At 54.2% G+C, this 25,129-nt stretch overlaps 1 protein-coding gene across 5 annotated transcripts in view; it reads left to right on the forward strand.

Annotated features, from left to right (window-relative positions):
- Positions 1-24,219: 24,219 nt before the first annotated feature.
- PTK2 (protein tyrosine kinase 2) overlaps positions 24,220-25,129 on the forward strand; it is a gene marked incomplete at its 3' end in the record, with an annotated part of 253,282 nt that continues 252,372 nt past the window's right edge. For 3 of the 5 annotated variants that reach the window (XM_079902122.1, XM_079902124.1, XM_079902121.1), the window contains exon 1: positions 24,260-24,399. Of the gene's footprint in view, positions 24,400-25,129 lie in introns of all 5 variants that reach the window. The other 2 variants (XM_079902116.1, XM_079902125.1) reach the window with 2 other exon arrangements.

Here is a 25,129-nt window from a genome sequence, read left to right on the forward strand (position 1 = left end):
TGTGAGGTATTTACTTACTTAAACAGGTTCCACCAAGTCTACCAGCTTAAGGCCTATTTTTAATATTCAGCTTATTCTCTCACCAGCACCTCCCAGAGCAGCAGGAAGGCCATCATACATCTGTCTGTCGGTCTCTCTCCATCTTTGTTTCTGTTGTCATCTCTCCCTCCATTCCAGCAATCCCACTTCTGGGAACATAGACGTGAAAGCAGAATCTCAAAGTTATTTGCACCCCTGTGTTCATAGCAGCATTATCCACAACAGCCAAATGGTGGAAACGACCCAAGCGCCCAGGGGCCAACGAATGGATCAGCAGACGAGGTCCGTCCACATAGAGGGATAGTCAGCCTTTAGAAGGAGGGAAATTCTGACACCTGCTGCAACACGAATGAACCCTGAGGACAGTATGCTCCGTGAGATAAACGAGTCACAGAAGGACAAATACTGTATGATCCCACTTAGACGAGGTGCCTAGAGCAAACAAGTCCATGGGGACAGAAAGTAGGATGGTGGGGGCTGGGCGAGGGGGTGGGGAGTGAGTGCTTGATGGGGATAGAGCTTCAGTTTGGGAAGATGCAAAGTTCTGGAGATGGAGGGTGGGACGGTGGCATGATAATGTGAGTGTACTTAATGCCACTGAGCTGTGACCTTAAAAAGGGGCAAGAAGGTAAGTTTCATGTTATTTGTATTTTTCCACAATTAAAACAACGACAGCGACAGTGGTGTCTGTGGGTGTGGAGTCTCTGCGGGCGTGGGCTTGCTGGGTAGTTCTGAGTGGTTCCGCGTGGTCTAGCCCCGGCGTTTTCCCTCACACCTTTATCTCCATGAGGGCAGGAACCCTGGTTATCTCAGGGTCCCCAGCCAGTATTTGTTGACTGACTAGCTGACTGGCTGCTTCTGCAGTGCAGTCCTGACCTGGGGGCCTCTGGGAGAGCCCAGACCCTGGGTGGCTGGACGGCTGGGCAGCGGAGGAGGCTAGGAGCCTGGGTGCAGCTCTGGAACCCAGGCCCCCTGCCAAGAAGGAAGCGCCAAACAATAGCCCCTAAGAGGCCTCCCCACAGCCAGCCGGATTTGCACCTCCATGGACACAAGCAGGCTTCCTCTGCAGGAAGTGATACCCGAGGGAGGGGAGGGAGGGCTTCCGCTGGAGCCAGCTGGAGAAGGGGCTGGGAAGGACAGGCAGCAGCGGGGAGTCTGGGATACCATCACCCCTGGGCCTGGGCACCAAAGGCCACCGTGGGTGGCGTGCTCCCCAGGCCTCTAAGGACCCGCCCGTCCTGCGTGAAGCGCCTACTCTTGAGCCTGGAGGTCAGGGTCAGGACATGAGGGTCGGGGGACGTGCTCTTGCGTCCCAGCCCTCCTTTCAGGGGCTGTGTGGCCAGAGCCCTGGCCGCACGTTCCCTCCCATCTCACGGCGATCGCTGTGCACTCGAGATCCCAAAGCACCCAGACCCAGGCCTACCCTCATGTACCTCATCGCTCTCCGGGGAAAACAGACAAAAATAAGCAGAGACATAAAAAGAAATGGCCGTGAATCCCTAGGGGGGTGGTGGACGGTGGTGACTACTCTCCCCTCCTGCCCATGCTCTGAATCAATTAAGAGCCCGGAAATGAGAAGCTGTTGAAGGAGTTCTGACTCAGGACCAGATGGGCCCTTGCTCTGTCCCCTGCGTTCCAGGTAACCACCCAGGAAGGAGCCAGGCAGCTGTGGGCAAGGGTGGGGCCCTCTCCCAGCTCCCAGCCCCCAGCCCGGGAGGAGACCCCCGTCCCAGGGCCACGGGCAGGCTGGGCCAGAAGGGAAGACGGCTGTGGACTCGGGGTCCCGCTGCCCAGGGGGAGGGGGGCGGAGTCGCTTGGCCTCCACGGAACCCTGAGGAGGGGCAGAGGCTGCCTAGGTAACAGGTGTGAGGAAGGAGCCAAGGGGATGGGGGGCTGGATCCGGACGGGGGCCGGGGCGGGAGGCGGTGGCCACTCAGCTGGCGGCTAGGCAGCAGGGTCCGCTGGGGCTGGGGACGGGTGCACAGACGGGGGCCGAGGTGCCTCGCTGAGGTCGAGGCAGCAGAGGGGAGACAAGCCCCGGCTCACGAGACCCTAGTGATCCTGTGGCCCTTGCCGGAGGTTCGGGCAATGGTGCCCTCCGGCCACCCTTCACTGCCATTTGGGGGGTCCTCCCGAGAGGGTGCTCAGCAGGTGGCCATCACCCTCGGCCTGGAGCAAGAAAAGGGGGAGGGGCCAGGAAGAGGAGCCCACCCAAGGGCAGGGGAGCAAGGAGGAGAGGAGGGAGGGCCCCGGAGATGAGCCCAGGAAGTTACAAAGGAAGCGGGGATGGTGTGGGAGAGCGGCGGAGCTCCAGCACAGCTGCTACTGCACTGCGCCCCACCACCAGGAGCTCGCTTTCTTGCTGTGCAGAGAGGCAGGCGTGGCGAGAGATGGGCAGCCCTGCGGGGCGGGGCAGGCAGCCGAGTGCTTTGTGGGCGCTGGGGAGGAGGGCTGCTGCTGGGGGGAGGGGGAGATTGAACCCCTCACTCTGCCCCTGCAGATGCAGGGCAGCCCTTCTGCTTCTCTGCCTCACTTCTCCTGCCCCTGCCCCCTCCGCGAGGCTGGGTCAGATCACTGCCCCCACGTGTAGTGGGCTGAACTGTGTCCTACCCAAAAGATATGCTCAAGTCCCAACGCCCAGACCCTGTGAACGTGACTTTCTTTGGAAAAAGCCTTTGCAGATGTAAGTTAAGGATCGCGAGATGGGATCGTGCTGGATTTGGGGTGAGACTTAGATCCAGCGATAGGTGTCCCTGCGGGAAGAGGGAAGACACAGAAGGAAGAAGGCCTGTGAAGACGGGCAGAGACGGGAGTGACGCAGGCCAGGAGCCCACCCCAGAGCCCGAGGGCGGCTGCCCACAGTTGGTCTCGGATTCCGGCTTCCAGGTCTGCGGGGGAACACACTCCTGCCCTCTGAGCCCCCAGTTCATAGTAGTTTGTTGTGGCAGCTTTGGAATTGGATACCCCATGGACACCAAAGCCCACTCCTGGGGCTTCCCTGGTGGCGCAGTGGTTGAGAGTCTGCCTGCCGATGCAGGGGACGCGGGTTCGTGCCCCGGTCCGGGAAGATCCCACATGCTGTGGAGCGGCTGGGCCTGTGAGCCATGGCCATTGAGCCTGCGTGTCCAGAGCCTGTGCTCTGCAACGGGAGAGGCCCTCATACAGCAAAAAAAAAAAAAAAAGAAGAAGCTCACTCCTGGGTCACCTGCCTGCAAGCAAGTGACAGAACACAGGTGGCCTTGACCCTGCTTCCAGCTCCCTTCCCTGCACGTCCTACCTCTGGGAAAATCACCAGGAGCCTGGTGGCCAGGGGACAGGGTTGGGAAAGTAGGAGGGGAGGCTGACAGAAGCTGGGTGGAGGCTGACACAGCTGCAGCTGAGTGAGCTGCCAGCTGGGACCAGCGCTTCCCTGGCCTCCTTAGACCTGCCGGTCTGGAGGGGAAGTAATCGCGGTGAAAGTGCTGTCTGCGGTCAGCGGCCAGAGCAAGAGGAAGTGGGGAGATGACCCAGGCCTTGCAGCCCTCGGGGCATGTCTCCCTGCACCTAAACCCACAACTATGCTTCTCCCAGGAGAACTCCCGGCAGAGGGGAACTTGCCACATTGCCAGTGAAGCTTACCCTCCAGGGTCCCTCACTTCCAAAGACCCCTCTAAAGCCCTGTACCTGTTTCTGTATTCTTTTTGTCCAAAGGGACCCCCCCCCACCCTGCCCAGACTGTAAAAGCATCGGGTCCCAAACACCCTAGCTGCCTCCTTGCTGACACCTGGGCACAGCACAGAATGCACAGCTAGCAGTGTGGACACTTCCCTGGGTTTTCTGTCATCTGACCACCCAGCCAGCCAGGCCTCCGTGCCTTCAACCAAGCTGGATTACTGAGTCCCTGCCTTGGATATAATCCCTGCTCTCAATGCTCATGCTTAGAGGCAGGTGGGGAGAGGATACAGAGAAAAATTAGAAGCAATTAAACCGGCTGCAGCATGATGAGCGTGAAGAAAGTGATGGGCAGAGAGGAGAAATCGTGGAGGGAATGGTTGTTCTACCTGGAAGTCATGACGGTCCCACTGAGGAGACGACCTCCAATCTGGGTTTTTAAGGATGAGTAGGAGTTCACCAGCTGACAAGGGAGAGGGCAGCTTAGGCAGAGGGAACTGCATGGGCAAAGGCGTGGGACAGCCCCAGGCCCTTGGGCACCAGTGTGTGTGACTTAGCCTGCCTGGCCCACAGGTGCTGTGGGATGAAAAGAGAGAGGGAAGGGCCAGGGCTGAGCAGGGAGGCCTGGGGTAGGGAGAGGAATCAGGTATGAGGGCCCCCAGGGAATGTGTTGGTTTCCTGTGGCTGCCATAGTAAAGTAACCCAAACAAGGCTTAAAAGGAGAGAAATTTCCTCCCTCTGAAGGCTCTAGGGGACGGTGTTTCCAGGCCTCTCCCGGCTTCTGGCTGTCGCAGCCATGCGACCCCTGGGTCCCTTGCTTTGCAGCTGCATCCCTCCAGTTGCTGCCTCTGTTGTCACGTGACCTTCTCCCTGTGTGTCTCTGTGACCCTCCTCTTCTTCTTACAAGGACACCAGTCATCGTAGAGAAGTTACTAATCAGGTAACTTGATTACATCTGCAAAGACACTACACTATCTCCAAATACAGTCACATTCACAGGTACCTGGGGTTAGGGCTTCAACAAATCTTTCAACAGCCAGAAACTGTCCCCTCAAAGCCTAGGGGTTTAGGCAGCAGGGGAGAGAAAACAATCCTTCCTGGGTTGTCTCCCTCTGTCCTGCTTCCAGCAAGTTCTGAGTTCCTAGTTTGGACCTTTAACTCCTGTGCTTTGACTTGGCCATGGGCTCATGGCTACTGGGTCCCAGTTCCCCCAGGAGGCTCTGGTTGGCTGCCCCACCCACTCTTGGCACCCAGAGGTGACCCTCAGCAGACCCGCTTCCAGCTTCACATTCAAGACCCTTCCCCACCCCAGGCCCTGGTCTGTGTCTGGCCCGGGTGGGGTGGCCCGGGTGGGATATCTGGACATGACCAGGCCCTTGGGCTCCAACTTCAGGGTCATTCTCAATCCCCTGCTCCAAACCTTGATATCTAATCAGTTTCCAGGTGCTGCAGATGGGGCCTCCGAGGAGCTTCTCACGTCTGGGTGGCCTCTGCTCTGGGGCCATGTTTCCCAGCGGTTGGGGTCACAGTGCACTCACAGGTCACACACAGGAGTGGGGTTCTCTTTCCAATGTTCTCTCACCCATTTTGCCCAAGAAGCTGATTGAGCCCCAGGAGCCGGCACCTTCCCCCAACTTTGTCTCATCTTGCTCTGGCAGCTGGAGCAGGGCTCAGGCTTGGAGAAAGGTGAAGGGGAGACCCCCGAGTAGGTCCTGAGCTGGGCCTTGGGCTCCCGGAGAGCCACGTGTGAAAGGACAGGTGACATGATGCAGAGCAAACAGCCGCTGCTGGGAATTATGCCATTAGCACCGTCCAGCGACTCCCATCCCCAGAATGCTCTCTCCAAACCTTACAGCATGCAGTCTAAGGGTCTGCTAGACTGGACTTCAACATTCCAAGACGGCTAGACGCCCCCGTCCACTACAGGGTCCCCCACAGCACGTGGCATAAGAGGCCCTCGAAACACACCCGAGAGAACTTCCGATGGGCGTTTGCACCAGTGCATCAGTCAGGCTGCCTTGACCCCACAGTGAAGGTCAAGAGTTCACACTCTGGAGCAGGTGGACCTGCCTCAGTTCCTTCTCACCTTCCTACCAGCTGGATGAGCCGGGGATTTAACATCTCTCGGCACCTTTTCTCATCTTTAAAGAGAAAATAATTGTGGTACCTCCTCATAAGTTTGTTGCAAAGAGTAAGTGAAATAATACATGTGAAGGGCTTAGCAGAGTTCCCAGCACATGTTACTTATTCTGTAGGAAAACTACTATTGTTGCTAGAACGAAGGGCAGGCCTATGGAAACCCGAGCCCCAGAAGGTTGAATGTACTGGGGCCTTTGATTCAAATATACACAGATTTTTGCCTCCATGGAAAGTAGACGAAAGTCGAAGATGGATGGGCTTGGAAATGGAAGCATGGAGATAAACTAACTGGACCAATTTTTTATATGGATAATCCCTCCCCTTGTGGATGATCCAAATTTCCCATCAGTAAAACCTACCTTGCCCCTTAGTGCAAATCTCGCCCCTGTTGCTTCCTTTTCTCAGTCACATTGGGACAGTAAATGCACACTTTCAAGGGATTTCACGTGCGCCCACTGTTTATTCTTATGCCACTCAAATGTCACCTCTGCTACGTGCAGAAGTTCCCTGGATGTGAGCACTTAGATCGGGCAACATTTGGAGGGTTTGGCCTCACAGATGGTCTGCTCTCTGGGTTGGCAAATTCCAGCCTGGCTTCACGAAGTTGCCGTTGCCATGGCGTCTGTGTGTGGGCAGGAGACAATCGTGCATCTCCTCAGCTTCTGGAACACTCACCCGGAGCCTCGGAATCAGGTGGTGGGAAGTCTGTGTGCAGAGAGAAAAAAGGAGGCAAGGAGTGTGGGAGGGAGTCGATCTGGGCGACTGCACCAGTGTTAACAGAGCTGAGGAAGGGGGGGCGATGCCTAGGCTGCCGATGAACCAGAAGAGATGGATGGAGGCGGAGGGCGCATTGGGCAGGGGTGGCTGCAAGGCATGCTGGGACCCCAGCCACACAGGCCGGTGGGGCAGGGAATCAGATGGAGCGCCTTTTCTCCCACCTCCTGCGATTCTCTGCTGCCCCTCCTTTGATAGCCACTTCCTACCACTGTCTCGAAGTCACTGTAAATGTAGCCCAGGAGTTAAATACTGCTGATTTAACACGTGCCTTTAATAAAGAAATGAATAAATATTTAACGAGCTGACTGCAATGCTCTCTTCCCCAAGTTTTACGTGGCTGGCTCATTCTCAATAGTGTGGGTTTTGCTCAAAAGAGTTATCATTTGAGAGAGACCCTTCCTGACCCCCTATCTACCCCTGCCAGAGTCCTTTGCCATTACAGGGCCCTGTTGTGTTTTCTTATAGCACTTTGTAGTGTCTGAAACCATCTACATAAGCTCCAGTAGTGCCTATGTAACGTGTGTGTAGGTCTCCGTAACTAGGTCATCGTAGGCACTAATAATATTGGATAAATAAAGTAGTGAATTGGTATGTTCTGGAATACGGTAGGGTTTCAGAGAAGGTCCATTGGAGAGAGATTTATTTACTGCCACGCAACCCTGGGAGAGTCACCTAGCCTGACTTCCTAGTCTGTAAAATGGGGCTAGTGTAATTATTCAGAGCGTCCACGGAGGTCCCTGCACGGCGCATGCGCACCCAGCGACCCCTCACCTTGTCTGGAGGGAGCAGGGCTCCAGCACTGCTCAACCCCAGGGATACCACTCACACTCCCGGGGGTGGAGGGTGGTCTGGAGCCAAAGGCATGAGCGAGGAGGGAGTTGGTGGTCACCGGGGGGAGCAGGGATGGTCTTGTCTGTCGGGAAGGAGCTGGGGGGCCTGTCAGGGCGAGGTCTGCCCCATGGTCTCCCGGCCCTCCCTCCTGGCCTGGTCTGCTCATGGGGTGCCTCAGGTTGCCAGGACCAGGGCCTTAACTCTGACTGCCGAGGGACTGGGACCAGGATGGGCCACGGGAAAGCCAGGAGGCTGAGGCAAGGACAGAACCTTTGGCCTTTGGGCCTGGCTTCTCCAGAACTGTCTCCCCACCATGGGCAGCAGGCGTTCCCTTGATCCCCTGCCCCCTCAGGGGCACTCAGGGTCCCTCTGTCTCCCCCCAGGGCTCCTGCTGCCATCATCCAGCTCAGCTTTGACCTTCTCCCGCCGGGTTTCCTACACCTGTCGCTGACTCACGGCTTGTCTCCCTCATCCTCCTGCCCCTCTTGCCTCAGCGCTGCTTGTGTGGAGCCTTTCAACTCTGCTCCCACCACCAACGCCAGCACGGTCTCCGTACCTCCAGCCCAAATTCCTGGGACAGACCAGCTGGCCAACTGGCCTGTTTGGGCAGCTCTAGGTGCAGCCAGGCTGGCAGCATGGCCGGCCCACAGGCTTGTTCCTGAGCATGAGCTTCCCACCTGCCCTGTTCCCGCCAGCTGGGGCTTTGACAGGCACCTGCGACAGTTTCCCTCGGGGACAGGGAAGGGTGTACAGGCACCATGATGGACGTGTCTGTACGTCCCCTCTACTTGCCTGACGCCCCAGTCCACACCTCACTCCCCCACAGTGCCCTCACATTCCCCACCTCCGCACCTTTGCTCATGGGCTGCCTTCTGCCCAGAATGCTCCCCACTCTTCCATCTCAGCTCAGAGGCCACCTCCTCCATGGGGTCCTCCCAGATCACCACTGCCAGATGTCACCTCTCCCTTCTTGGACCACTAAATCCCTTTGTCCCACTTTTTTTTTTTTTTTTTTTTTTTTTTTTGCGGTACGTGGGCCTCTCACTGTTGTGGCCTCTCCCGTTGCGGAGCACAGGCTCTGGACGCGCAGACTCAGCGGCCATGGCTCACGGCCCAGCCGTTCCGCGGCATGTGGGATCCTCCCGGACCAGGGCAGGAACCCGTGTCCCCTGCATCGGCAGGCGGACTCTCAACCACTGCGCCACCAGGGAAGCCCTGTATACATATTTTAAAACACCTATTTATGACTGCACTGATCTATCAGTTCTCAACTGTATCGATCATTCATTCATCACCCTCCCCCTCCCCTCCTCTGGGCTTCCCCCATGGGAAGAAATGTTTCCTATAAGAAAGGAAGGTTTTTTTCCCCTGGAACATCTGCATTACTCCATCCCTCAACGGACGTCTTTTGAGATATTTTTATAATAAAACAAAGCATGATTCTCTTACGCAATACCATTCACATATTTGTCAGGAAACGTTATGAAACTTCAAGGAAATGTCTTGCTTCAATAAAGCCACTTTGGCCTCTGCTCTTGGCTGCCCAATAAAGTTTGAGAAATGACCAGAAAGATAAAATCCAAACGTCTGTGGCTCCTGTGCAAGGCTGTTCAGTCTGGCCCGGTCCTCCTCCACCCCGTCGGCGGCTCATCCCTGCCATGAAGCCTCATTTCTTGTCCTGCCCAGTGCCCCATTCCCTGAATGCCAGGACGGCGCCAAGCGTAGGAATCTTAGCACAAGTTCCTCCAGGCTAGAGAGCACCTTTCTCAGCCCGTCGTGGCCCTGCTTTTCCTGGAAGATTTAAGGCAATCGGCATATCCTCTGGGAGACGTCCTCCTGCGCATGGAGATCGGTGGATGGTGGCTGAGAATTTTGTGGGATGAGCTCCCTGGTCTTCACGCCAGGCTCTTGCCCCGCTGAGCGGCAAAGGGGCCTGGCGAGGCTCGCCTCCTGCTGGGGACAGCGCAGAGCAGCCTTTAAGGTCGCGGCTCCTCTGTGTGGCCCCAGCCAAACGAAAATGTGGTGCTCCAGCCCGAGGCGGGAAGCCTCTCTCCCCTTCCCATGGGCCATCACCCCAACCCCACAGGATGTACCCTCAGCACTGGGACACATCTGGTACTTGGATCAGAGGGGCACGCTGTGGTACTGCCAGCTGAGGGCAGGGACAGCCACCACCAGGCCCCACCCTCGGGGGATGGAGGGCAGCGGCCATCCCAGGGAGGGGGCAGGAAGGAAGAGGCTGGAAGGGGCCCAGGGCACTCAGAGGCAGTGGGGCTGTGAGGTAACAGGGGGTGGGGCCATGTGTGAGCCGAGGCTCCAGGCCCCTCCCCTCGAGCGTGCTTTTCCCTGGACTTCACTTACAAAATACAGATTCAAAGGTAAAATTATTAAGGGTTTCAAGATGGTGACCGAAGAGCATCAAACCCCAGCCCTAGGTCCCCCCTCTGAGCCTGGGGCCCTCTGGAACTCTGCCGGCCACACGCCCAGGAAGCCAGCCCTCAGCCAGCCTTCTGCCCAGACAGGGTGGGCCTGGGCCTGGCTGCCTGCCTCCTGTGGCCGTGGCCCTGCCCATCCGTCAGGGTGGCAGCTGCAGGCCAGCGGCCAGTCCCCAGAGACTCTCACTACGGCCTCAGTGAGGGCTCGTCCAGCACACTCTGGGCCGTCACCCTTTCCTTGGGCCACCCTGGCTCCAGGGGAACCATGGTCTGAGGCCCTGTTGGAAATACTCCTCCTATGCCCCACCCGGTCTGACCGGATTCCATCCCACCCATCTCGAACCAGCCCCTCTGGGCCGCACCCTCCAGGTCTGAAGGAACATCGTGAGGCCACAGTGACGGCCAGTGTTGACCTAGAGCTGCGGTCCCACTCAAGCGGGCCCTTGGGCCCAGACGGAGAAACTGGGGTTGGAGATTCCAGGTCACAAAGCCAGGGTGTGGCGGAGCTGGCCAGCCTGCGCAGCTCTGCCCTCCAGGCCCATCCCCCTTCCTGGTGGGCGAGGCCACAGCACAGCTTCCTTCTTGCTGCAGAGGCTGCTGCCATTCCCCACCCCCCCACCCCACCATATGCATCCTTTTGCTAAATTTAGATTAATTATTCAAGAGGAAAGGGAGCACGTGCTTCTGAATAGCTAATCTGTCTCCACGTGCATTAGGACTTCTGATGTGACTGGGACAGAATAGGAAAATTATACAGGTAGTTGTAGAAGTCCCAGTAGGGGATTATAGGTAGAGAGGGAAACCTAGGAAACTTTGGGAAACCACTGTTAAGTTAATGATCGCTCAAGAAAGCTATCGGAACATCGTGGAGTGAAGAAGCCTTGCTTCACTATAAAGCCATAAATAAAAGCACGAGATATGCCCCAGGTCATTAAGTGAAAGAAAAATATTACCACTCTTCTACTACTTTGAATAAGCGCTATGACGGTCCTAGTTTGAGCTCATAGGGTCAGACACTCCCCTGCCCAAAACAAAGGAGGAGCTAGTGATATAGGCCCTATGTCTACTCGAAGAAGGCAGTTCTTTTCCCCTTCCCCCACTTTCCTTTGATTATAAAATTGCAGCCCACTTAATCCTCGGGGCAGAGCCTCCTCACCTGCCCGCTTGCATCTCTCACAAGCATCTTATGTTAATAAATCTACTTCTTGCCTAGTACTTTTCCTCTCACTGAATTCCTTCTGCACTGAGAAACAAAACGCCTGAGCCTCAGTAAGTCCAGACACCAGCTGAGTGATGCGAATTAAAAGACCGTGGGTTCGAGTCCCAGCCCGGTTTTTGGCCGGGTTCAAGTCCCGGCCACATGGGTTCAAGTCCCAAACTGAGGTGCACGTTTTCAGATGTGCCTACCTTCAAGGTCGACCGCGGTCCCAGGGCCGCTGGCTCACACTGCCTGCCTGCCTTTGGTTTGTAGCGACATTTTTTCCCCTTCCTCTTTTGGTGTGTTTCCATGTGTTTATTAGATTTGTTCGCCGTGGCTCATGTATTTTGATGTCCGGTTAGTAATTTCCACCTCCAGGCATGCAGACTGGGGTGGGTGGGGGTTGGGGGGTTCGGGGCACCACCTCCATGCGCTCCTGTGACCCCTTTCAGGCCCCACCCGTCTCCTGCTCAGTTACCCTGATCGGCCCTGATGGCAGCGTCTGCTGGACCCACAGCTCCAGGAAGCACGCGTTCCTTATCTATTTCCTCCCAGCCTCTGCTTTGTCTTAAAATAGGGATAAAGACTAATATATTTTACAGGTCAAAATTCTTGGTGGAGTGAATGAATGTGACAGAAGGCATTGACAGAAGCTACAAATAAGGCAGCAGCGGTGAGGAGCGGGGACTCGGGAGCTGGGCCGCCTGAGTTCAACCCTGGCTTGGCCACTCATTTAGCTCTGGGCCTTGCGGCCAGCTGCCCTCTCTGGCCCTCAGTGTCCGTGTGGGGGTAAAATGGGGGTAATAGTATTCAACAGTAACTACCTCATAGGGCTGTTACGGGGTGTAAATAGGTTAAGATTGGTAAGGTGTTTAGAATAGGGCCTGGCACATGTCAATGCTACCCAAGTATTTGCTATATCAGTGACACCTTCCTCTTTCCCTCCTGAGTTCAAGACCAAATGAGAGGGACTTCCCTGGTGGCGCAGTGGTTAAGAACCCGCCTGCCAAGGCAGGGGACACGGGTTCGAGCCCTGGTCTGGGAAGATCCCACATGCTGCGGAGCAACTAAGCCCGTGAGCCACAACTACTGAGCCTGTGCTCTGGAGCCCGCGAGTCACAACTACTGAAGCCCGCGTGCCTAGAACCCGTGCTCCGCAACAAGAGAAGCCACCGCAGTGAGAAGCCTGCGCACCGCAACGGAGAGTAGCCCCCGCTCTCCGCAACTAGAGAAAGTCCGCAGGCGGCAACGAAGACCCAACGCAGCCAAAAATAAATGAATAAATAAATAAATTTAAATTGGAAAAAAAAACCCAAATGAGAAAGACACTGGGGTTTCAAATAGCAGCTTTATTGTAAATAAGGCTGAACTTGAGTAGAAGGCTTGACTCACAGCCGCCGTCATATACCCCAGTACGGATTACACTTGGCCCCCGCTCCAGGTTTGCCAGGGCCTGTCCTGTAACCCTGAGTCCACTCCTCAACCAAAGCTGTGACCAGAGGGCAGGGTGGGCCAGGCAGAGAAGGAGCGTGGGAACCGAGGCTGCTCAGTGCCAATTCCCAGTCTCCTCGCTCCCCATTCAATGAGAAAGGCTGCATAGAGGCCAGAGTTGCCTTGCCCCTTCTTTCAAATGCCCGATGGAGGGTGTGGGGGGCAGGAGGGGGATGGTGGGGTGTTTTCCCATCTACCAAGGACCACTCCCAGCTGTCATTTATCAAACACCTACTGTGCACCTTGTACGTGTTTCATTGCTCCCTCCTCACAATCATCTTACAAGAAAGTGTCACTAATTTTTCAGATAAAGCAACTGGGACTCAGAAACCTTAGGTGACCTGTCCAAGGTCACACAGTCAGGAAGCAGCGGAGTCGAGATGCACTCTTTCCCCTTTGCCACGCTGACTCTGGCTCCACCTGGACAGTTGTAAAGGGCTGCTTGGCTGTGGTTCTGGGAGGAGGCCGCTGGCTTCGGAACCTGGCACCCGGCACCCAGCAGCGAGGACTGGACCTTTCCTCTGGGAGAATATGCTTTGGCACTGATGCTCTGTGGGGCATGATGTGATGTGATGGTGTGATGGGGGTGATGGTGTTTATCTGCTGCCGCCCTACCTTAGGTGTGTCTGGGCACAGACTGGGGAGGGGCGTCCTTGTGGGGCCCTGCTGGGCTCCTGAGAGGCACAGCCCCCACGCTGAGCCCACCAGGCTGAGTCCCAGGAGCCGTCTGCCTTGGAGACCTGGACACAGAGTGACTGTCACTGTCCTATGGAAGCAGGAGGAAGGGCAAGGAGAAGAGTAAGGACCCCTGAATCTGCCAGGAGACGCGGTGACTCGCCAGGTGGTCAAGCTTAGAGAGGGCCTGCCATGCAGGGAGACCAGCACTGCACGGGCCGGGGGCCCGTTCTGGTCATTTGGGCACACGCCACAGAAACGGACTCTGGGTGCTTTCAGCACAGAAAGAATGTACTAGACAGACATAAATTAGCCCTCGTGTCAGGGGAAGATGCAAAGACCCAGGCCAGGAACGAGGGTGGTCCTGGGGATCCAGCTGGGCAAAACCTAGGGATGAAAACAGCAGGATGGGTGAGAAAAGATTTGGGCGGTAAAAGCAACAGGGACTTGTAACGGGTTGGGTGGAGGGAGCTGGAGTGGAGGGAGGAGCCGGGGACGGGGTGGCGGGGGGGCAGTGCCGTGAAGAGAGAATGTTCCAGGCGCAAGGACCGCCTGGTGGGAGTGGAGGGCCCCCAGGAACAGCCCTACCCCCCCCCCCCCCCCCGCCAGCAGGTACCTCTGCAGTCCACACAGGCCTTGGGCACTGCTGGCACCTGACTTCCTTGTCCTTCCAAGGCACTTGGCCTAGCGTTTCTCACATAGTAGGTGCTCAATGAATATTTGTAGCCCGTCTCCTATCAATTGGAAGGAGACAGCTGGATGCAGAAGTTGCTCCAGGTTTGACAGGCCTGACGCGTCCTCAAGGATGACACAGAAGGTGGTGTCACAGTGGTGCATGGCATGCTCCTAAGTCACAGCTTCTGCTTCCCGACGCTTCAAGGCAAACAACTGTGCTTATTTGAATGAGACCCCTCGACCTGGCATATCGGTGAATAGAAAGGAGGTACGGTGTGACACATTCCTCCAGCTCTCAAACTCTATGTTCTCTTGAGAAATACAAACAAATCCACATGTTTAAATACAGGCCGCCCACTTGCATCAAAGGGGGCGGATTCCCTGGGTGACAAGTGCACACAGTTCTGGCTGGGTTTACATCAAAGCCTTTCCCACAATCCCTCATTCATGGCCTCCTTGGCCCGCCACGGTCCTAATTCAGCATCCTTTGTTCCAGATGGTCTTGTCAAGGCTGCCTTCTCGAAGGCTGATTTGGAGCTCTGGTCTAATCTGCATAAGACCTCAGCTGGATGGTAACACCAAGTGCCTTGCAATTTGTTTGTCCTCAAAATCTGCCCACTGCCACAAGTCGCTCTATTGGAGGTGTGGGAATTTTCTTCACGCATTGTTTTCAAGCAGGCAAAATGGCTTATTTATGGAGTACTCGTTACTGGCTTTGTGATTTGTGTGAGAACAAGGCTGTCCTTGCCCTTGGAGAGCTCCCCATGGGGGACTGCTAATGCCTGTCACAGACTAAATGTCACCCTTTAGCGAATTCATAGGATTTCAGAGCTAGAGGAGCCCCCTGGGGGCTCGCGGAAGTCCTTGGACAGACCAGGAGCGTGAGGCTGAGGCGGGCAGAGGGGCCGCTGGGTGGAAGAGACAGCTGATGCTCCCATTTGCGCACTCTTTCCTGAGAGGCACACGGGACCCCACGCTGACATCCCGCTGGGAACCGGAGTGCTGCCTCCTCGTCGGAGCTGGCCAAGGTCCCAGATCTCTTCCTGTCCCCGAGGCATAGGTGGCATTTCCACCTAGCTGAGTCACCAGGGTTTTTTCCAGGTGGAGGCGGTAATTACCAACCCAGGCGAGCCCAGAGTTCCTTAGCCCCTTGTGGAGGTGGCTCCAGGCTGCCAATTTAGAAACAAGCCTCTCTGTGTAGAAACATATCCTCAAAGCCCATTTGCAGAATGTGGTCAGGGTCCTAGACGCTGTGGGTGAATTACAAACCACGGACACAGTAAAGTAAGAATGATGGCTGTTGACACTGTGCATTCCTGCATGCTACCAACAGGTATTTTAAGTGCCTCAAATTAGAAGAGTGTCGTGCAAGGGGGATGTACCATGAGGAAACCGACAGCTCTTTCCTACAAACATATTGTCTACTCTTTACAACAACCCTAGGATGATATTGCTTATATGTGAACTCTAAAAAAACTGTACGAATGAACTTATTTACAAAACAGAAATAGAGTTGCAGACATAGAAAACAAACTTGTGCTTACCAGGGAGGAAAGTGGCGGGGGGGGGAGGGATAAACTGGGAGGTTGGGATGGACATATACACACTACTATATATAAAATAGATAACTAATAAGGACCTACCGCATAGCACAGGGAACTCTACTCAATAACTGTGATGACCTATACGGGAAAAGAATCTAAAAAAGAGTGGATATATGTATATGTATAACTGAATCACTTTGCTGTACAGCAGAAACTAACACAACATTGTAAATCGATTATACTCCAATTAAAAAAAAAAACCAAAAACCCAGGAGGCAGCTATGACAATGATCTCCATTATAAAAACAGAGGAATTTGATTTTAGGGAGCTCGAGTCACTTTGTTTCTTCTCCAAAGGAGTTTACAGCTTAGGCAAGTCGAGAAATACAAAGTCAGAGCACCAAAGGTAACACACTGTGTCCATAATCATGGGGAGAAGGGAGTGGTTAGGGGAATCTTCATTCAGTCATTCAGCAAACACTGGATTCAGCATGAGGTGCTCCCCATTCTTGGCTGGGTTTCTCCCATAACTCCTGTCTCCCACATGCCTCTGGAGCTAATTTGCTGATGCCCCCAGTGAGCCACTGACTTTGCCAGGCCTCAGCTCTGCTCACGGTGATCACACTAACTACCAATACTGTTGACAAGGCTGTGCTAAGAACGAGGGGATGCCATCTGTGAAGTGTGTCTTCCGGGAGTGGATGCAGGCCTTACTCCTACAGGTTAGTTTCTGCTGTGGTGCTTGTGAACCCCTCCCAACCCTGATGCTGAAGTGTGTGCAATGCCTGTGGGTTGTCACACGTATGAATTATCTGGTGAAGGTTAGAGAATACCACTGACTTTGGCTCGATAACTTTAAAGAAAATGCCTTTATCACCATCACAGTTACATGCAACAGCACAAAGCAGGAGCAAAGGAAAAGGAAAAAAGCTCAAAAACCAAAGAATAAATGACATTTCAGAAAAAGCAGAAGAGGTAGATACGAAGACCAATTGTAATTGAAAGTGGCAACGTGTCCTATGACTTAATTGCTGGCTTCTGGGTTGTTTCAGGTTAGCAAGAAGCAGGTACACACCAAGCCAGACAGGAGGCCCTGTGGCAGGGAGCAAAAGATTTGACCTTGGGCAGTCTCTCAACTTCTCTGTGCCTGTTTTCTCATCCATAAACGGGGAGAATAGTAACATCTAACTTAAAGTGATAATAAGAGAGTACAGATTCACATGCCTACTATCTAACAGATATTCAAAAATTGTAGCCCTGATCATGAAGAGTCATATCAGAGAAAGCAGAAAGTGGGTACAGAATTGATAGGTGCTTAGAATGAATTTCGTTTTGTTGGACTAAAATGAACCTTTGTTTTGAATGTCCCTGTCTTATTTGTTTCCAAATAAGACTGACTATGTCACCTCATCAAATGAGACAGCGTGCACACAGAGAGTGGCGTGCTGGTAAATATTCAACGACAGGCTCCTGGGAAGGGGGCGAACCTTGACTTGTAGTGTTTGCCAATGTCTATGGTGTGGATATTCCCACCATGGCCGATTTCAAGCTTCCAACATGGCGTCAGGAGACTTGACAACTACATGCCTTGTGGGTTCCTACGTGGGACCCTGGAACAGAAAAAGGACATCAGGTGAAAAATAAAGGAAATCTGAATAAATTATGGACTTCAGTTAATAACAATGCATCAGTGTTGGTTAATTAATTACAACAAATATATCATACTAATGTAAGATGCTAATGTTAGGGGAAATTGGGTGCAGGGTATATGGGAACTCTGTACTATTGTCTTGACTGTTGTGTAACTCTAAAACTGTTCTAAAAATCAGGCCTATTAAAAAGAAGAAATAATGTCCCAAGACACTTTGGGAAGAAATAATAATATTAATATCTATTATTAATTGAGGGCTTACTGTGTGCCCATAAGTTTACACGTCAACTCTGGGCTTCTGTAAGGGGAGCCAGAAAGGGGCGGATGCAGCCCAGCCCCAGAGCTGAAAGAGTAACGGCAGGCAGGGCAGCTGTGAGTACTCCTCAGCTGGGGCTGCTTCCCTCTCTGTCGGACACCAGGGTTACGTTCTGGGAGACAGCCACCTGCCCAGGAGGGAGGGGACCGTAATCCCCAGACCACGTGAAAAGTGGGCAGGGCATGTCCTGAGGGGAAAGTGGGGTTCTATTACCAGAGGAAAGGGGAGATGGGGGGACAGCTGCGATTTTAGCTGTTCACCATCCCTTCCCTTCCCACCACCCGTAGGTTTGGTTTGGGTGAGGCTGACTTACCCTCGGTTCTGTGGCGGGCGTGGGACCCGGCAAAGCCTGGCCAGCCAGAGCCACTGAGACTTCGGTTGAAACTGGAGGAAAAGGGGCCGACTCTTCTCCAGAGTCTGTTGAGGGGGGAGGACCGGGCCACTTTGTCATCATAAGGGAAAAACTGTGTCAGACCAGACCCTGGAGCTGCAAGGTGGAGATAGGCCTCGTCAGCCTGAATCTGAAGTTTCAGAATCTGAGTCAGTCCCTCTTTTTTTTTTGTAAAAAAGTACAATTCAGTGGTTTTTAGTATACTGACAGAGTTGTGCAGTCATCGCCCCTATCGCAGCATGGTATTCACAACGGTTGCACACGGACGTTGAAGAATATTTTGCCATCTTCCACGATTCCTGTTACTCTAAATGTATAGATATGTATACATGCGGAAATCATACATATTATACGATGCAGAGGCAACACGTGTGAAGAGAGACACCAACTGTTTATATTGGCGACTAGAAGAACAGGGAATACATGTATATTCTTTTTCAGGTTCTTTTCCATTATAGGTTATTGCAAGATATTGAATACAGTTCCCAGTGCTATACAGTAGGTTCTTGTTGTTTGTTTTATATACAGTAGTATGTATCTGTTAATCTCAAACTCCTAATTTATCCCTTCCCCCTTTCCCCTTTGGTAAACTTAAGTTTGTTTTCTGTGCCTGTGAGTCTATTTCTGTTTTGTTAATAAGTTCATTTGTATCTTTTTTTTTTTTTTAGATTCCACATATAAGTGATATCATACATTTTTATTTCTCAGTCTGACTTACTTCACTTAGTATGATAATCTCTAGGTCCATCCAATTACAGTTTGTATTTAACTTTTTATTTGATAGAACCTTTGGAATAGAAATAAAACAACAGAAACAAAATGATTCTTTTATAAACATACATGAAACTATTAATTTTCTATTGTTTACATTGACTTTAAGGTATACTTTTTTGGTGAAAGCATATTCCACTGTGTGACTTTGAATGCAATCACGTTTTACTTTTTAATCTTTTACACCAATGCTGCTGACAGCATGGTGTGTGCGACCACAGCTGGCCCGCACTCTGTTACCAGTTCACGGGGAGATAAGTTCAGGAATTAAGAGTTTTAGAGGCTTTCAAAGCAATTTAACAGAGCTGTTTTATGTTCTTTGAATCTAATAATAAAAAATCAGGGCTTGAACTTTGTATGTCATTGCTTTTTTAAAATTTCACTTATTTCTAATAATTTATTTATTTTTGTTGCACGTATCAGTCCACAATGGACTGCAAGAAAAAAGAGCTGGTCTCACCCTACAGGTAGCTTGGGAAGCGCTGCTCTGTATCACTGAGAATTAGTACAAGTCAAGGTCATGATGGAAATGGAGCTCAGAAAAGGAAAAAAAAAGCTAAGAAGATGAAAAACATGAGAAGTCTCCAAAATGGCAGTTTGCTTAAATTTTAGAAACTGCAAATGAGGAAAAAGCAAGCAGACCTCTGTGCCGAGCATGACCCCCACAAAATCTGCAAAGAGGACACTGCTTTGATGAGGATTTACTGCTGATCAAAGCAACGAGAACGATCAAGAAAGTGATTTTCGGCAATTCCACAACTAGAACAGGTCTGATGGAGACCCTTCAGCTGTGGGGTCTTCTCTAAATGAGGCTGTACTGACCAACCCCTGACTGCAGAGAGAAGGCTTGTGGGCCTCACTTGGACTCCCCCGGTTGCCCTTGTGTTGGGCATGAGGACACACAGCCTTAGGAGGCAAAGAAGCTCAGTGGCTGAGAACACAACTTCGTTAGGAGCCTCACAAGCTCATCTGAATCCTGTCTTTGCTGCTTACATGCTGGGTAGACCTGAGCTGGGTAGCCATCACTTTCTGGCCTCAGTTTACCCATCTGTAAAATGCACTTAATAGGATTTATCCAAGGTGGTTGTGAAAATTAAATGAGATAATAAATAGTTTGGGGCAGAATTTCCCAGGAAACATGGCCCTTTTCCTCTCTGGAGGCTGGTGCAGGGGCAGCAGCAGGTGCAGGGTACGTGGGAGCCCTGGATGGACTCTGATTTGAGCCCTAGCTGCAAGTTCCGGACCAAAGGGGTATCTCAGGTCAGGAGGGGTGCGGGGAGTGTCCCTGGACTGCATCTGTTCAGCACCGTACAGGGGAAGGGTGTCCATTCTGTGTATGTGTGTGTAGGGTGTGCGTGTGTGTGCATGTGTGTGTGGGGGGCTGGGGGTTGGGAAGTGACCATGGGGCCCAGACCCAGGAGCAGAATCCCCGGGACAGCCCCACAGGTGCAATCTTTTGCCCACTGCTTGTGGCAGCGTCCACTCACTTCCACTCATGGGGGAGGCTGGGGGGCACAGAGTGGAGGTGGGGCCTGGAAGAGGTCCAGCTCGCGCTCTGTGTATCGGAGGGACCTGGCACACCCTGGTGGGGTCTGGGGGGATGATCTGTGTGAGCTGGAGGGGCTGGGGCACCCTTAGCTTCCGCTGGGGATGCTCCCCAACCTGGAGTGAATTGCTCCCACTTCCCCACTGGAGAGACGTGCCCATTGCAGGCCCTGCTGGTGGGCGTGACCCACCCTTGTAGGCGTTAATAGCCTCACATCCCTGCATCAAGTTCCATGGAAAGTGAAATTTCAAGCATGTAGTAAAACGCGCAGAAACTGTCTAGTTATCCTGTGAGCCCAGAATGTTCCCTCCCAGGAAAACTGCACACTGTGGTCGTGGCCCACGTGGCCTTTAGTTGGGCCAGAACGTGAAGGAGGAGCTCTGTCTTCTGATCACTCGTCCCTCCCTTAGCCTGCTTCCCCTTTGGGCATCTTCCCTCGGGGCATCCACTGACCCCCTCCCTTCTGCTCTTGCTGTCGCCCTACCCCCCCCCCCCCACTTTACACATGAAGGGTTGAGGCTCAGAGGTTGAATGGCTGCTTAGGGCCGCCGGGCTTTCCTGGGTGGGAGCTGGGATTTGAACCTAGGTCTCTTGGCCTCCTTTCTCATTCCCCTGCTACTGCTCACTGGTCCCTGTGTAGTCTCTGATTCTTAACACTCGAGGGCCAGCAACCCCGGTGATCTGTCAGGCCCATAGCTCCTTGGGGCACATCTTACTGGACCTAGAGGTAGCCTGGGCACCTGTCTCTTGGGTCCCACTTTCTCTCACTGCAGCTTCTCTAGGCAGATGGCAGGCTGGTCAGTGGCACAATGTGGGCAGTGACCTGGGCCTCGGTCATCAGCTTCTGTGCTCTCATTACCGTGCATCCACCCCCCGCCTTAAATGTGTGTTTCTGCTTCGCCACGTGAGCAAGTCCCTCCTGGGGGCAAGCCCTCTCCAAATGAGGCAGGTGAGGGGCTCTTCAAGGGGGACCTGCTCTGAGGGTTGGTACAGCTGCTTTGCCAACACACAGGAAGCCCTTCCTGAAAGCTTCCCACGCAAGGTCAGCGCTCGGCCCATCTGGTGCAGCACAGGAAGGGAGAGCCAAATGGTGTTCTGTGTTTTGTTTTTTGTACGGGGCCTGAGTGCAGCAGAGGCTCACAGGGAGAGAGAGGAGCACAGGCTTTGCAGTTGGACACATTGTGGCTCTAAATTCCAGTCTTGCTGTCTGTCTCGTTTCGTTTTTTCTGAGTCACGGTTTTCACATCAATAAAATGGGGATGATGATCACAGTGTATATGGGGCAGGGCAGTTCTGAGTTTTAGAGACAGTGTCTAAAGGATCTGACCAACAGAGCCTGAGTACAATCAGCCTTCAGTAACACTCTGCTCTGGGTGGTCCTTTGAGTGTGCCCTCCATGAGCAAGATGATTAGCAACCCGTACAGTAATGCTGCAGCTAATCAAGAACTTACTGAGGGTATACTTCGCCAAGCACTCTGCTGAGTGTTTTACAGGATGGTCCATTTCCTCCCCAGCCTTTATAAGTCCCATTTTACAGATGAGGAATGAATCTCAGCGACATTATGCAACCTGCCCATCATCGTCGGATGCTGGTGAACAGCTGCACTTGAGTCTCGGTCGGCTCCATCGCCCTTCCATCTCCCGAGGCTGAGCACTTAAGGCACCACAGGTATGCTCCAGGGAAAAGCAGGGTTTGTTAGACAACACGCTCCTCACCTTTTACCTTTCTCCTTTTGTATCTGCTTGCCCTTCTCATTTGCATCACTTCTTCCTCTCGCCCTTTCCCTACTTTCTTCCTCTGTTAAGCTAAAGAACAATCAAAGCTGCCCTTCAGGAGTATCAAGTTTAAACATAACATGGTAAAGTTGAGGAAACAAAGTATCAGTTATCTATGGCTGTGTAACAAACTACCCCAAAGTGAGAGGCTTACAACCACAAGCTTTTATTTTATTTGCTCATAACTCTCTGATTTGGCAGTTTGGGCTGAGTCCAGCTGGACAGTTCTGCTGGTCTCTCTGGGTCGCAGGTGGCTGCAGTTAGCGGAAAGCTTGACTGGGTCTGGGTGGTCCAGTGCAGCCTCACTCACCTGCCTGGCGGTTGGCAGCCTGTTGGCCAGGGTGCCTCAGTGGCCACTCGCTAGGCTAGCTTAGGCTTGTTTAAGAGGGTGGAAACTGCATGGCCTCTTGACGTTTCAGCTCAGAAGTTGTACATCACTTGAGACACATTTTATTGGTCAAAGCAAGTTACAAGATCTGTCCAAATATGTCGGGTGAAAAAGTAGATTCCATCTCTTGTTGGGAGGAGTGTCAAAGACTTGGTGCCTGTTTTTAGCCTACCACACTAAGCACAGTTCCCTCCCCCAAAGATATCCTTAATATAACCCCTTTTGTTCCTTCACTCCTCTCCCCTGACTCCCATTCCCTCCTTATACTTTCAATAATAATTCCTTACTTCACATCACCCAAAGCTTCATTCACTCACTTAACAAATATTTTATTATGTGCCAGGGACCCCGAAGTGAACAAAGTTCCTGCTCTAGTGAATCTAATGTTCTAGTGGAGGGAGCAGACAATGCAGAAATAAACAAGCACACAGTGTACGGCTATGGTGGACAATGGGTGCTTTGGACAACAACAGAGCAGATGAGGGGGTGGGGAGTGTGTGTGAAAGGGTGGAGGGTAGTTGGTGGTTCCTATTACATACAGAGCCATCAGTTGGCATCTAATGAGGTGACATCTGAGCCTGAAGGAAGTGAGGGAGTAAGAAGGTCCAAGCAGAGGGAAAGATTTCCAGGTAGCGCAAACAGCCAGGGCAAAGGCCCTGGGGCTGTCATTGAGAGACACAATTCCTTACAGTCTTAAATGTAGTTTAAAAACACCAGCTGTATGTATTTCATGAAAGAATAATGAAAGAAAATACTTAAAAATGGTAAAGCTCTTGCTAAGCGAAAGCACTTTATTTTACCGGATTCTGTTATCATCGATTATAGCTCCTGAGAAGGGAACGGAGGGTCACCTCTCTGAGCTTCAGGGAGTTCACCTTTCAAAAGGAGAACTGTGTGCTTATCCTGCCTCTCGCCTTGTGGTGAGAATCAAAGTGACACCATGAAAAATGAAAGTTGCTCTGCTTCTGGTTTCATTTCCTACCGCAAGGTTGCCCGTGATTTTTTTTTTTTTTTTTAAACGCAAAACCCTCAAAGGCTCACTGCTGCCTAAAGAATAAGTGCCAGGCACCTGAGCACGACTTCACAGGGCCCTGGCCGTCTCATTTTTTACCCAGAACCCCACCCCCACCCCACAACCCCATGCTCCAGTCAAAACCGGCTCTCATCTCAGCCCCTCTCTGCCTGGGATCCTCCTCTCCCTTCTCAAGCCTCAGCACCTAGGGGACAGGCGCCTTGGTGGTTAATGGACCCAGATCAGTGCCCCGCTGGCGCTCAGGTAGATAATGTGTCCACCTCTAAGCCGTTATAAAGCTCTTTCCAGACCATCTTCGAAGATCAAATCTTGGTACCGCCCAGCACTAGCTAGCTATGATGCCCCTGAACAAACCCCTGAGCCTGCTTCCCTATCTGCAGAGGGGTCCGGGACACCCTTTTGGTGGGCCTGGAGAGGACATGGGCCGGCGCGGGCACACACCGCGTCCGGACATCCGTGCTTCCGACTCTGGGGCGGGGCTGTAGGGCGGCTGACCGGGGTGGGGGGGGCCTCCAGAGGAGCAGGGTCTGGGGCTCGGGGCAGCAAAGGGGTGCGAGGGCTTCCCCGTAGTCCGTCCAACCCCGCCGGCCCAGAGTGCGGCCGGAGGGACCCCCGGGAAGTCCGCTCGGCGGAGCGCCGCCCCCGCCCCCGGGCAGAGCTTCCCCGCGGCCACCACTTGGGGCCGCAGCCACGCCCGCGCGCTGACCCCGTCCACCCGCAGCCCGGGCCTGGCGTTCCGAGTAAGATCCCGGGTGCAGAGCCTGGCGGCGTGGTGAGCATGCGCGGGCCGCGACGCGCGGCGCGCATGCCCAGTGCTCCCGGGAGGCGGAAGCTCGGAACGGGGACGCGGCCGGGCGCGCGCAGCGGGGGGAGGCGCGCGCCTCAGCTGGCCGCCGCGCACGCGCGGCCCGCGCCGACGCAGCACGGCCCCGAGGGCGCGAGCCCGCCGCCGCCGCCGGGCCGGGACTGCTGTGCGCCCGCGGCGTGAGGCGTGGGAGGGAGCGCGGCCCATCATCCGCGGCGCCGCCCGGTCGTCGTCTATCTTCGTCTCCCGGCGCCAGCGCGGTCCGAGTGAGTGCGGAGCCGGGGCCGGGGCGCGGGCAGGCTGGCGGGCCGACTCCCGGAGCTGGTTGTTGGCAGGGCCGCGGCCCGAGGGTGGAGGGCCGAGCGGGGCCGGACCGGGCAGTCCCGGCGGCGGAGACCGGCCCCTCCCGCGCCGGCCGCGGCCCCGGGAGGCCGGGGACGTGGGGAGGCCGGGGGCCCGAGGAGGCCGGGGGCTCGGGGGCGGGGGGCGCTTGGAGGCCGAGGGGTTCGGGGCTAGGAGACTCTGAGGGTCTCGAGGCCGGGGGACGTGAGGAGGCCGGGGGCTCCGGGAAGCAGGGGGCTTTGGGGGATGCGAGGAGGCCGGTGACTCAGGGAGGCTGGGGGCTCGGGGGACGCAGGGAGGCCGGGGAGCTCAGGGAAGATGGGGAGGTAGGGGGATTCGGGACTCGGAGAGTCCGAAGGTCTGGAGGCCCGGGGCCTCGGGGAGGCCGGCCGGCCTCTGCCGGGGCGGGCCGAGTGCCTCCAAAACAAAAGGGGAGAGAGAGGAAGGAGGGGGAAGAGGGAATCCGCGGGGCCGCCGGGGGATCGGCCGGCCCGCGGGGCAGGGAAGGGTGGGCCTCGAGCCCGCGTGCGGGGCGGCGGGGCGGCTGCGTCCCCCGCGGCCCGCGCTCAAGTTTTGTGCAGCCCGGAGGCTGTCTCGGCGGCAGCCCTGAAGACCTGGCAGGATTCGTTGCGCTTCCTAAGTTTCCTCCTCTTC

The sequence above is a fragment of the Stenella coeruleoalba genome (assembly GCF_951394435.1).
Source record: "Stenella coeruleoalba genome assembly, chromosome: 17".
Classification (NCBI taxonomy): Eukaryota; Metazoa; Chordata; class Mammalia; order Artiodactyla; family Delphinidae; genus Stenella; species Stenella coeruleoalba.